The sequence below is a fragment of the Ostrinia nubilalis genome, chromosome 7, assembly GCF_963855985.1.
Source record: "Ostrinia nubilalis chromosome 7, ilOstNubi1.1, whole genome shotgun sequence".
NCBI classification, from domain to species: Eukaryota; Metazoa; Arthropoda; class Insecta; order Lepidoptera; family Crambidae; genus Ostrinia; species Ostrinia nubilalis.
Window position 1 is genome coordinate 8,914,983 of NC_087094.1, and position 12,314 is coordinate 8,927,296.

The following is a 12,314-nucleotide window of genomic DNA, read 5'->3' on the forward strand; positions in this document are numbered from 1 at the left end:
TAATTGAAAAGATTTTATTAAAATTTCATATGCAAGATTGCAAGGGTTGCAATACACCAATGGAAGTCGGACTAAAAATAAATGAAAACGAAGAAATCATGGAAAACATCCCTTACAGAGAGCTCATAGGCTCACTCATGTACTTGGCTACTATCAGCAGGCCAGACATCGCTTATGCCACTGGGTTTTTAAGTAGATACTTGCACTGCCCAACACCAACTTTATGGACAGCTGCGAAGAGAATCCTCAGATACCTGCAACAAACAAAACATATGGGATTAATATATAAAAGAGAAGAAAATAATAATTTAATAGCTTTTTCAGATTCAGATTGGGGATCCGAGCAAATGGACCGCAAAAGTGTGAGTGGAGTTGCAATCTTCCACAAAGGCAACTTGGTCAGTTGGAGTTCCAAGAAGCAATCATCGGTCTCACTGTCCACAGCGGAATCTGAATACTACGCAGCATCGTTATCTGTAAGTGAAACAGTATATATTAGAGAAGTGTTAAAAGATTTGCATTGTGATAAAGATTTGATTTGCTCATTATATATAGATAATCAGAGTACAATTAAGATGATAAAAAGTTACGAAAATAGCAAAAGGTCGAAACATATCGATATCAAAGTTCATTTTATTAAGGATATTGTTAAAAAAGGCTTAATTACATTGAAATATGTGTGTACTAATGAAAATAAAGCAGATATACTTACAAAGTCTTTGTGCCAGGTTAAACATAACTATTTCTGTAAATCTCTTGGATTGTATTAGTTTGCGATTAATATTTTAGTTGTATTATGTTTTAACCACATTATAGCATCAGAGTTGTGTTGATTAATATTGATTTTTTGAATATTTCAGACTTGTTTTGTATCGAGACGTAAGATAAGTATAGTATAACGATAGTGGAAGTATCAATTAATGTAAGGGACATTTTGGCCAAAATGAGTTATATATACCAACGCATTCAGAATTTTCGGCTCTATCGATTGGTATACTTGAAATGTTGATATCTTTAAAAAAATGTCCCTTACCTTAAACATTTTTAGTCGTCTGAATACGACTTTTGGGGAAACAAATGATTTAAAGGACGTAAATTCCTTTTAATAATACAATTCAGCCCTTACCCTAAACTGTTGGTTTTAACTTTTGAACTCATTGAACCTTACTTCATTTAAAACTTTTTGATTTATTATAATTAGGCCCTTACGTTAATATGCATATAGGATATTTTTTTTTTTTTTTTTTAAAGATTATTAGTAATTTGATATTGCACAAATTACTAATACTCCCGTTAGCCCCTCGTACTAAGCTAAATATGCTTGTGTCACGAGTGAGCTCACCACAATAGTCGAGCGGCGGCGGGGACCGAACCCGCGTTCCCCGGATCACGAGTCGGCCAGTCCGACCCCTTCACCGCTCGGCTATCGTGGCTTCAATCACGGCTGATATCAATTACTTTTTTTGGTGGTGATATTCATTTAATGCCTCCCACTCCTACTACACTTATGAACACTAAGTTGTCTTGTTTCTATCTATTTTCTGTTTATTTTTACGCAGTTGGGTTTTTGACCGAGGGGCTGCAGGCTCTTCAGAAGCTGTTCAATTCCGTCATCCTCGAAGGAAAAACGCCTACGGTATGGCACAGAAGTGTGGTGACACTCTTCTTCAAAAAAGGCGACAAAACCTTGTTGAAGAATTATAGACCCATCTCACTTCCGAGCCATGTCTACAAGCTGTTTTCGAGAGTCATTACGAATCGTCTCGCTCGTAAGCTCGATGACTTCCAGCCTCTCAATCTCTCAATCGCTTTAGTACACCACATACATACGCCACGGCAGATTATACAGAAGACCGAGGAGTATAGTCAGTCACTTTGCTTGGCGTTTGTGGACTATGAGAAAGCTTCGATCGAGACCTGGGCAGTACCTACTACAGTTTCTCCAACGGTGTCAAATTGACTACCTTTATCGATACATCGAAATGTTGAAAGGCTTGTACGAAAACGCCACAATGTCGTTCCGTCTCCAGGATCAAGACTCGAAACCAGTTGCAGCAGCAGACAGGGGGAACTGAAAACTCCGAAACTGTTTCTGGACTGGAACGGATTCGGCATAAATATCAACGGTGAGTAAATAACCCACCTTCGATTCGCAAACGATATCATAGCCATGGCTGAGACCGTGGAAGATCTAGGCACAATGCACAATGGCCTGAGTCGAGCCTCTCAACAAGGGGGTCTTAAAATGAAACATGGACAAGACAAAATCATGTCAAATGTCCGTGTTGCACCCACTCCTCTAAAGGTTGGATACTCTACACTCGGCAGTTGTTGACACTTATATATACCTAGTACAAACAGTCCAGTTAGGCTGGTTATAGTGTCACGCGGACCGTCCGGTGCGGATCCGCTTCACACAGCCGATCTGTAAACTTCGAGGAAGCGTTTTAGAGTAATGCGGTCCGCAGGAATCGCTCGCTCCCTATCAGTTCATACAGATTGGCTGTGCGGAGCGATCCGCACTGACGGTCTGCGTGACACTAAAACCAGCCTTAGGTAGGTCTAACTTCGAGGAAGAGGTCAACTCGGCTGGCAACGTTCAGGAAGCTTCGTGATATTCTCACGTCTGAAATATCGCACTGTCTCAAGACAAAAGTCTTTGATAACTTATGGATCTGAGACGTGGTCGCTTACTGTGGGCCTCATAAGAAGACTCAAGGTCAAAGGCGATGGAGCGTGCTATGCTCGTAGTGATTGAACCAGAAATGACGTGATCCGCAGGAGAACCAAAGTGACTGACATAGTCCGCAGAATCGCTAAAATCAAGTGGCAGTGGATGGAGCTCGTAGCTTGCAAAGCTGATGGCCGCTGGGGCAGAAAAATTCTTGAGTGGCGACCACGAGCTGGAAGACGTAATGTGCTGCAGACCCCCACTAGGTCGACCGACGATCTGGTGAAGGTTGTAGGAGGTGCCTGGATGCGGGCGGCGCAGGACCGGTTGTTGTGGAAATCCTTGGGGGAAGACCTTTGTCCAGCAGTGGACGTCATTCGGCTAAAACGAACGAACGATGATTGAAAAAAAAAAACCTAACTGCGTAAAAATGAACAGAAAAAGATAGAAACAAGACAACTTGTTCACAAATGCAGACGTAGGCATCATCAGTGACTAAATGTTTTGTTGGTGATGTGTATTTGATGCCTCCAACTGCATTTGTGAACACTAAGTTGTCTTGTTTCTATCTCTTCTCTTCGTTTTGTTAATGAATACTCGAATGCAACCTCTACTTACATCAGGTTTCAATGTTAAAATTGTCAAGTTACAATAATATTACTGTCGTGTTTATTCTTAAATGTACCTTACAACATACATGACATTCCATACTGTGAAATTTCAACATTGTAAGGTACAGTCAAGCTCGTTTTTTTAATGTAAGGGACATGCTATCTTTTAAACTACCCATTTTTCGGAAATTTGGCGTTTATATTATGAAAGAACAGAAAATTCTAAGAAACTTTGCCATAGAAACTATTTAAATCGTAACATCACATAAAAAAATATTGAGGTATAAAGAAAAAAAAATTCGTTTTTTGGCTCTCCTGAAAAGTCGTGTTTTGTCCCTTACAGTAATTGATATTTCCACTATCGATAACCTAAAATTTTAGTGTCAATGTCAAATGTCAAGTGTCATTGTGACAGCTCATGCCAAGTGTTGCTATTTAAAGATTAAATTTATTGTCTGCAAGTTCAAGTCAATTTGGCCAAGAAAATTGAGACTTGATCTTGAGCCGGGGTGTTGAATATAATCATTCATTCGGTCTTATTCGATAAAATACTTTATCTGTGGAGCTGTCAAAATGACACCCTCATTCCCGGTCCCCTCGTACTCGCAATGGCGGACGTGTTGTGCGTAGGTTTAATTAGATTATAATTGAGAAGTTAAAAATAAATGTCACTGATTACTTTTACTTATGGGGCTTTCATTTAAACAAGAATTCCGATATATACTTGATGGACGGTGGCAGTTTGGTTCACACTTTGAGCAGCTGTCGCCGCGCCTTCTTAAGGCAGCTGACGCGTTCAGCTGGCTCCTCCCGAATCTGGAGGGGCCTAGTTCTAAGTGCCGTCACCTGTACGCAGGCATACTTAAAAGTATGGCCTTGTATGGTGCCCCAGTGTGGAGTGACTCCCTATCAAAGGGGAAGAATGCGGCCCTCTTACGAAGACCTCAACGGGCCATTGCGCAGCGAGTGGCAAGGGCTTATCGCACGGTAGCACACGCCGCAGCATGTGCTATTGCTGGAACCCCACCATGGGAGTTGGAGGCTGGGGTCCTGACCGCCGTCTACAAATGGAGGGCGGATCAGAGAGCGCGAGATGAGCGTCCAGCCCCGGAGGAGATAAACGCCGTAAGGCGTGAAGCTCGCGAGGCCATGTTCCGTCTGTGGAGAGAGGACATGGCCACAGCAGAGTTCGGGCGCCGATCATTGGACGCTCTGGGTCCGGTGATCAACCAGTGGGTAGAGCGGCCGCACGGTTTCCTCACTTACCGTCTGGTGCAGGTATTATCTGGGCACGGTTGTTTCGGATCGTACCTGCATCGAATCGGGAGAGAGGAGACCCCGTCGTGCCACAAGTGTGGCGCGGCAGCGGACACGGTGGAGCACACCCTCGCAGTCTGTCCAGGCTGGGAGGAGCAGCGCCGTGTCCTTTGTGCGGTGGTTGGCCAGGACCTCTCGCTCCCGACTATGGTTACCGCTATGCTCGGTGGCGACGAAGCCTGGGAGGCCGTTGCCTCTTTCTGTGAAGATGTCATTTCGCAGAAGGAGGCGGCGGAGCGGGAACGCGAGGACGACCCCTCTGCACCCCCGCTTCGCAGACGGAGGAGGGGAGTTAGAAGGCGGTTGTATGACCGTTCGCTTCTTCCTCCCCTTGGTGGTGGCCAGCAGGTTGGAGACGCGGGGGCGCCTCCCCCTGCATTGCACAGGTTACCACCGCCGTCAGACGGGATTGGCCTCGTGGTCCCGGCTAATCCTGTCGGCCCCCCACTAGGTGGGGGCGTGTTGGATCCCGCCGTGTAGGGCGGGACGTCCGCGGAAGGCGCCTTGGTCGTTTCTAGTACCCAAGGCGCCGACCACTATGCGGCAGAGGGAACACCCCAGGTTTTTAGTGGGTTCGAGCCCCACATAACCTACCCGTCCCCCGGCGGTAGGTATGGATAGGCCATTTTCCTGGGTAAAAAGAAAAAAAAAAAGGCTGATGTGTACACAACTTTTACGAGTATTGCCATACCGATGCAATCCAATCGGATTGCCAATCCAATACCATTCGCCTACTTATGCCGATAAAATGTACGTAAATGCTGGTATCCGTACAATTTGATCAATACCTTCAGATTGGATTGTTCTGTAGTGTCGAGGAGCGAGCGCCGGCCGTAAACATCGCCTGCGCTCCATTGAAATGTTGTCTCTGAGGGCCATGTTTTATTGAAAAACTTTCGCGCAGCTCCGGCGCCTGCTCGCATGCCCCCGCGCGAACTATCGCCAAATACCCTTATCCTAAGTATCTATAATAACCAAGATTAAGGACGCTCTAATCGTCTCAAATATACTCAAATCTGTGCCGAACGGGAGACGAGAAATTAATTCCTCGTCGTTATCTACACAACTCAGCGTGTCATAGACGTGCTTCGCCGTAAACAGTGGAGTAGGCACAAGGTGGTCGGAGTAAATCGCTCCATTAGGCAGTTGCTCGTCGCTATCGTCGGGACATAACTCAGCCGCCCGTCTCCGCGCGGCCCTATAAATTACGCCTTTGTGCGAACGGGGCGTGCCCGCTTAAAATATGTACGACATTGTCTTCCAAGCGCACCTCCCCTTCTCATATCTTCCACTGAAATCCACTGAAGGTCACCGTACGGCAAATTGTCCATTTGTACGTTCGCCGACCGGCTGAATGCAATGTGATCCGAACTTTTATTTAGGTCGCACTCGCGTGCGGCTCACTACGGGATCTATCCACAGTACGGGCAAAAGATGGGATGGAGCTACGTGCTAGCCAACCGATCATTCACACTTGTGGACGGTTCATTTGGAACGTTTAGAAAAAGGTGAGCCGTAGGCCTCTCATATGCTCCCTTTCAACTTATGAAATATCCTTTTTGGTACACCTTTCCCGCTTACGTCAACAACTTTCGTGAACCACTTTGCCAATTTTTCCTGTAACTTTCATCTTGTTTTATATGTGTTTTGGCATGTTCCAGCAAAGCCTTTCGTTCTTTATAACGAAGCTAAGTCCACTATTTGCGAAGTAAAATTTAAATGTTGGAAACTACTTACCTACTTTATGTGCATATTTAAATATATATATTAAAAGTAAAGTAGCTTCCGCAAATCCAGGTACACGATTAGGGCTGGCAATACCGAGAATCTAGATTAAGTCGTCCACATATTAAAAGCTAGCACGTTGCCGCGCCGCAGACCGAGGGGAGCTAACGTGTTTGCGAAACAAAGAATATGAAATAGTCCATATTTTAGGGGCAGCTACGCCTCCTCTCTCGCGCACCTGACACATTTATTATAACTATCGCGCAACAGCGATAATACCTGCGTTTGATTGCCCAAAATGTATTTTTCAGGAACTTCCAAATCCATAATGGCCGCGAACAAACCTCTAATATGTTCAGTAGTTTTTATCCAAAAACAATCTGATCTATGATACAATCTATGGCCTTTTAAAATAACGATATTATTGATTATTACTAATAAAGTAAATGTGCCTAGACGACGTACGTAACCTTTTGGTCGTAAATCAATAAAAAGCAATATCACTGATGACTGTATAGAAAAGTATAACAATGAAACGAAACAGGACAAATATGAGTAACAAGTATGTTACGCTAGTAATTTAATGGATATTAACAAAGAGCTTTTCTGAACTTTTTTACTAGTTACTTTTAATAAATTAATATGTTTGTAATACCTAAAAGCATCATGTATCCATTTATTCTTACGTTAGTCGGCATCACACAATGCATTTAATAAAATAAGTCAGTTTTTAATGATGCAAGTCTCTACCACAACAAAGAACAATGTACACGTTAGGTTAGACGATAAAGACTGAGAGCTGCTTTATTTATAATTTGCATCTTATTAATGCCTTAATAATTAATTCCACATTAACTAGCACTAATTAATTATTGTCATACAAACTGCATTTGAATTTTTGAATAGAAAATATTGACTTTGGTTCTTTCTTTCACGTGTTTGACCGAAAAAATAACTAACATAAACCGCTAACCGTTAACGAATTGTCATCTGAAGAGCCACATATTATTATAGCTGAAAGGTATAAATAAGTGGAGATTTCGCTTGTTACCATGTCATTAGGCCTTAACAAGGCTTTGGAAGTCGTCGAGCCAGTGATCGAAGCTCGGTCAAGCGCGAGAGATAATGCCGGAGCCCGCAAGACACGGCGTACCATTTGTCCTCGCCGTGAACACATTGTTACTAGGTTGGTACATTTTTAGACAGTGCGAGCGTAAGTTGATGTATTGATTGTGCTTTTGAAGGAGGATTGATCACTAAGGTGCTCTTGATTTAGGGTTCACGATTCACAGAAGAGTTTTAGTAGAGAAAACTCTACAGTTTTAGTAAGTATTATCACAGAATAATAATAAGTACTACATACAGAAGTTTTACTTCGCGAAGGTATTAAAAAAATGTATGCTCAATGTCATTAACAATATGGTGTAATTTAGCTTGTCTCAAGAGTCAAGCACCATTTTGTTGACAAACGTCAGTGATCGGCACTGCGCCGAAGCTATAGGGCTGACTTCGGTAAAATGATATGACGTGAGGTGCCAAACTGCGGAAAATGGCGGAGGAAATACATGATTTAGCATGAATTATCATGAATAATATTAACTACTTATTTACCTCTCTGTGTCTTGAGGCAACTTAAAAAAGTACATTCTGTGTTTTTATTATTATTTAGGCAGTTAAATAGGTACTGCACAGTATTCTTTATTTTTTTCCATCATACACAAGAATACGCGTGCGTGAGTCAATGTTCGCTCGTATGTGAGGCCTTGTCGAATAGTATCCTGTAGGTGGGCCATCGTGCGTGTTTTGTTTTCGATGTAAACTCGCGGAGATGAACAGGCCTGGTATTATATTAAGCGCTACTATGTAGATTGACGAGAATTAGAGGAAGAAAAATAAGAGGTAGTTATGTATTTACGCTTTCACTAGACATCCTATATGGCACTAGTAATAAACCCATTTTTATTTATCCGAAGGACCTTTTATCACAACGCAATTCATGCTTCACAGCTAAAGCCAACTCGCACTAAACTACGTTCGAACGGAATAAATCTGGTGCGAAATTGGTGTGCTCCGAACACATATTATGTTAGGACCAAATAAATAGAGTTTAAGACTAGTTTATCACACGTTCTCTGCTGACTGAAATACAATTTGAAACAGTCAAAGTGCAAACCGTTGAAACGGTGGTCGGGTCGTGCCAAAGTCGACACTCGTAACTAACTCGCGCGCGTGGTCGGGGTCACTAATCGCGGATACTTAATGCGGTGCCCGTATAGATCTGACCTGATTTCCTAATACACTTCGACAACATCTCAATTTTATTGGAGTCCAACTCTCGGCCCTAAAGACGGCCTCCGATAAAAGTGACGTTCCACAAAGATAAAAAGTTTTATGATTAATGGTGTTTTTAAGATTTCAGTCACTCAGCGAAATAAGAACAGAAATATAAAGGGCTAAATGAACAATTGTTGACTAAAAGACTATTTCAAAATAAATACCTTGCCAAAATGTAAGTATTTCTATGAAAATGTTTTACAAAAACAAACCATTTGTGTGAGCGGCAAATAAATAATTCAAAAGTTGTTTCTTTTTCATCCTGTTGTGTGACGAAACGAATAACCTTGTCAGCACGCTACGAATAGCGTAGCAGTGTTAGATATGATTATGCGCAGAAAACGTAGACCTCGGTGTAGCACGGGAGTCGGGAACTAAACACTTCCGCGTAGCACAGCGCGTAGTCCTGCTACTGCTACGTCGTAGCACGGTAATACTCGTAGTCAATGTTTTGTAACAGAAGCTCACAAAATATGAATAAGAACATGGTGTGAAGCGAGATGTAGCGCACTTTTGAGATATAGTGTAAGATCGAATCGTTTTAAAGTAGGTAGGTACTGTGTGCTTCTTGTAAGGGTAGTTAATGAGCTTTCACACCCCATATTTAATACGTAAGCTTAGATCTGATGTACCGACTGATTAAAATAATTATCATGTGACAACCATGTCAGACACAATTAACTGCCTAATATGAACCCCAAGTATTTAAAATTCCCAAACTCAGCCATACTTCCTTTCATGTGTAAACGGTTCGCGCTCGTTTCGTTAGGCCGGGCGCAAATGAAACAATTTGATACTCGTACGCAATTAATACGAATTTGGGTTGTATTACGCAAGTTTTAGCCTCGGCGGCGTTATCTGACGCAATTATTATTGTTGCCGCCAGCCGGCGCAGTTTATCTGCCGTTCCCGCGCAGTACACACCGCCATCACACCTATAGCACAGTAGGAATTTATACAGTACACTTATTAAATATTATATCAGGGACCTTTTATTTAATGGAGATTGTAACAATGGGTTAACAACAACCTTGAGACTCTAACTAAACTATTACTAGATTCTTTTGGGGACCTGTCACCTCTCGGATTTTCATTTTTATCGCATAATCGAGGTGTTATAGGTAAGTACGGCGAATCGAAATTTATAATGAATTACAGTGAATGAGGATCCTGCATAGGCCTAAATATTGTCATAGTACGTTTAAAGAATAGTATGTAGTTATTCTGAATTCGCTTCAACTGTGCCTACAGCAATTACAAGTCCTGCCTACTCTTGTTTCGTAAAACATTTTCTTCTAAACAGGCATCTACACGTGGAAAATATTTGATCAGGTGGTTACTCTTTTATGAAACTAAGCACTTTGTAAAATAAATATATTACGCTTAGGTACATTAACATCGCAATATAGGTACACGAATTTACGATCAATATTAATGGGCAAAACTCCATCGAAAGTTCCAATTCAAACATTACGTAAACGAAATATTACTATGTCTAGCTCTAACCCAAACTAGCACCTCAATTCGGATGTTTCCAAACGTCTCAACCGATCATTTCATTTCGTTTGATAACGATGAGCTGAACGTGAATTTCAATTTCCTTTCGAAAGTCATTTGACTAGTCTGAGAGCCCCTCAGAATCTGCTCGCTCAGCGTACCTAGGTTTGCACTTAGTGCCTGACAGCGCTCAGCTCCGATAATCGTTTTCTTATCGCCAAACTGTCTCTGCACCTGTTCCATCAAAAGTATCCATCATAAATTAATTTGAAAGTAAATCGAAAATTTTAACTTGGCCGTCCTTCAATGTTAACTTTGAAACTATAGACTTAGAAAGGTGTTTAAATGAATAATGTATTGTTTTAAAATAAAAATAGGCCTCTACAAAATCATATTGTCATTAATTTCTTAGTAAATATTAACACACAGAGCAGCAAACTTTCAAAAGTATGAGACTGGATTGATAAACTAATTTTCGAAAGGCACATCGCAATTAAAACAAACAAAAGACTACAAAATAGAATTGTGAAGCTAACCGCTATTATGTTAGTAAAAATGAATGTAAGTTAAACACAGCAACGTGAAGCACCAATAATAAAGCCAAGCACGTTTAAAATGAAATGTTAACATGCCCATTGTCCGCCCCATCCACACGACTGTTTAGCACGCTACATGCCTTCACTATCTGCGATACACAAACTAGAATACCTAGGTGGACAACACTGTCTTTATAGCGCTGCAAATTCTATACAAAGTACATTGTCGCCACCGTTTTGTACATTGTTGATTCGAAATGTGTCCAGATATTCTTAAGTAAGTCTATTTTTATTAAAGTAGATTATAAAAATAATAATGCCACATTTACCTTTTGTATTTCTACCGTCTACCACTGCACCGACGACCTGGGGTGAGGTGAGGGTTACAGGAGATTGGGGAAATCCTGGTACTTTGCCCAGCAGTGGACGTGTCATGGCTAAGATGAAGAAATATAAAACATTTAAACTCTTATTTATGTACAGTGGTAGGTAGTTGGTACTCAAATTTAAATCTAAGTAGGTAAATTGTTGTTGTCAGCAGATTATGGCTAATCTTAGTGCGAGTTCATGCAGAGATGCAGAGCTATTGGTAGTAAGATAGAAACCTATCAGTAGGTACAGTTTATCTGTTCATGGACAAGCTGTTTTCACGGGGATCTATACGCTAGAGTTCAAACCCTCTGATTAATATGAACCAATGCTATTGAAATGAAAACCTAGGAAAAACACTTTTTAAATGTAACCTATTTTATTTCATAAACTATGCAAACTGAAATCTCACTCTGGTATAACGAAAACAAGTTGTAGATGAATGCAGTGAAAAGTGAATAGAGTGCGGAGCAGTGATCAGAGTTCACTGTTTAAGTTTTCAACATCTCTTACAAGGAATGTATGTGGAAATAGAGCTGCAGTAGTTCTGAGTGCACTCTAAGAACACAAAATTCAATTTAAAATACAGCTTTTACTCACACACTGTAGTAGGTAAGTATCGCAGCTCCGTGTGCATTATCCAATGAGAGCATCGACTTTTAATACACGCTACATTCAAGTCAAGACATTATAACACATAAGGTAACCCGAGTTCAGAGATACCGTAGACAGTCGGGAACGCATTAAAAACTTTTATTCAGTAAAAGGGCATTTACTTAGCGCGCGCGTGCAGAATGAAAGATGTAAAGCCTCAACACATAACTCAGTTGGCCGTCTTCGCTTCACCCCTATAAATTACGCCTTACATCGCACGCCAGCACCCATTCGCTAACCAACACAATCCTCTTATTTTTTACTCCGCCCGCACAAACGCCGCCCGAACTGGACAAATAACTTTATTTACGAGTCAACCGGAGAAAACAACTGTCACAAATCCACATCGATTCACGTTAGCCTCGCGCTCGTTACTTATCCGTTTCAAAATACAATGTAATTCCTAGAACCTACCACACCTAACTACCAACCTACTTTTGGACGTAGTAACTTATAGGTAGAGTTTCAGTACCTCTAGTACGAAAAACTTTCGAGTTCGTTTCGTTTGCGTATTCAAAGTGCCATCGAAAAATTTTGTATGAATTAAACAGCGCCCCCTATAGGTCATAAAAAGAAAAAAAAAACACCTAGTAAGAAAAA

General features: G+C 41.4%; 1 long non-coding RNA gene across 1 annotated transcript; it reads right to left on the minus strand.

The window, feature by feature from the left end:
• LOC135073212 (uncharacterized) lies at positions 1 to 894 on the minus strand. Its single transcript, XR_010257599.1, has 2 exons — positions 713 to 894; positions 1 to 474 (listed from the first exon to the last, which is right to left on the minus strand). It is a non-coding gene; the product is annotated as an uncharacterized LOC135073212 (long non-coding RNA).
• Between the last annotated feature and the right edge of the window lie 11,420 nt (positions 895 to 12,314).